Below are 2,411 nucleotides of genomic sequence, written 5' to 3' on the forward strand. Positions count from 1 at the left end.
CTCGCTCAATAAATAAATTCCAATTAAAAGCTTGTTTTCTTTTTGGTTCTGCACATCAATAATTTTCCTGCAGAGCCCTTGAAAACACTGGACACCTGTGTAATAGGTCATTGTATTTACTCTATATGGCTGTATGTAAGCCCTCACATAGTCATCATGTTATCTCTTGGCTGCTACGAGGAGCCAGGGAACAGTGCCAAGTTATACCCCAGGATAGAAGTCAAGACTTTCTAAGATGGTTTGATTACTTACAATGGGGGGCTACAAGGCACTATTGGCACTAATATCATTTAAGGGGACCATAGTGATTTGTTGTTTGAGGTGTTCCTTTAAATTAAGCAATGTTTTAAAAATGAATTGGAGAAACGACATTTACTCATCATATATTAGAGGAACATAAAGTAGCAACTATCTGTTTAAAGTCCTAGCATTACCCTTACGACCATTTTCAGAAAGGAAACTACTTATCTTAAATTCTATCATTAGTAATAGTTGAGTTCTTGACTACTGGGTTAATGGTCTATTTAGTGAACAGGGACAGTAAAGCAATGATCCAAAGGCTTATCAATGATTCCCCATATCAATAATGCATATCGGTAACTGTCTACCACTAACTCCCATTCTATTGTTCTTCAGAACTCTGCAAGCCTGATCCAGTATCCATCCGGTATAATGTATAGTCAGTACAAGATTACCAAATCAGAAGTGCCCCCAGGAACAATATTTGTTGGTTTAACATGTTGGTTAAATGGTATTTTAAGTTTGAATGTTGAGTTTTAGTTTTTAAGTATATAAATGTTTAACAAAGAAACTACCACTGTGTGAATGTTTGATATTGAGGTGGTATTAAACCCAGCTGTTGCAAGGAGATTATTCCAAAGTCTTCTAGCTCAGTTTACCATTTGCCTGCATGCACAGATTTTATGAATGTGTAAGTTTAACCCCTTAAGGACACATGACATGTGTGACATGTCATGATTCCCTTTTATTCCAGATGTTTGGTCCTTAAGGGGTTAAGCATCTGTGATCGAGTGGCAGGAGTAATGCTAACCTCTTGGATGCCAAACTTGTATATTACTGGGATTTAAGTAATGTCATACTATGAAACCCATACTGTTTAAAATGCTGGTTTAAGAAAATGAATCGAAAAATATTACTGTGAATTTTCTGTCTCAGTCCTTAAATGCATCTTCAGAGTTATCCTTCCTAGAGTTTAGTTATCCTTGCTAAAATATAAGAGAAGCACACATTAAAACAGACTTCAGGAAATGATACCCAATTTAAGTTTGTATAAATGTTAAGAGGAGGAATCCCTAGCTAGTGCTAGACCACTTTACTAAAGGGCAAATTTGTCAAATATTCAGCTTTGTTTATAATTTTTGTGTGAAAGTAAGAATTTGAAAAAAGGATAGATTTTTCAGATCCTTATAGAGAGACTGGGATTTTCTCCATGTTTTGTTATATGGGCTGTATATATTGTCTGATAAATCAAGGTGCAAATCAGTTCTTAGAGAACAATTTCTAGAATTAGATGACAATGTGTGTCACTGAATACAATGACACTGACTTCCAATCTGTCCTTTTAATATGGATGTAATATACAAAATAATGCATTGACAATACCATCATCTCTTTTGTCCAGGAACTATGAATTGTATGACGTTGATTGCTAGGCATTTAATGTTGTTTGCTGAAACTGCCAATTAAGAGGTAATCTAGGCATCTATCGACGTGCTTGGCTGAACAGTGAATGTACCAGTTAAAAATACTAAATTGTCAAATGTTCTACACACTTTAATATACCCTTAAAACCAACTTTTCTCAAAAACCTTCCAATAATTTTGTGCCTTTTGATTATCATGTTTGTGTTTTTAGCATGACAATATTGTTTATATAATTTAGGTAAAGTAGTGCTTGTACCTCGCTCTGTAAAAATCAAGTGGTAGCCCTATGCTTTTTCTGTTAACCTTCACTATCTGTAATGTGACAGCTGGCTGACAGTATCGATCATATTACAAACAGGTAATGCAGATTCAAATTACAATATTTCAACAAGGAAGTAAAGCCTGTGGCTTAAAGAGCCCCTACATTTACTCAGAAAATATTTGTAAACTAAAGACGTAAAAACCATATAGACAGAATCAGGATACTTTTATTATGCTAAAAAAAGGTGAAAGATAAAGTAAAATTTTCAGCACCGGCTGTTTCTTAATTTGCTGCTTTTTAAATATTAAGAAATTGGGGAGCAAACCCCTGTGTTAATGTTATGTAAGAATAGATAAAAGGGTGCACACCAAACAGTATTGCTCAGCACAAAAAGTATCTTTATTACTTAAAGAGACCGCATTTGTACAAACATCAAAGATGTTTATACAAAAAGACAGCTGTCCCTTGAGAAAGGCAGGTTTTTG

This window comes from Pelobates fuscus, chromosome 5 (assembly GCF_036172605.1).
Source record: "Pelobates fuscus isolate aPelFus1 chromosome 5, aPelFus1.pri, whole genome shotgun sequence".
NCBI lineage: Eukaryota > Metazoa > Chordata > Amphibia > Anura > Pelobatidae > Pelobates > Pelobates fuscus.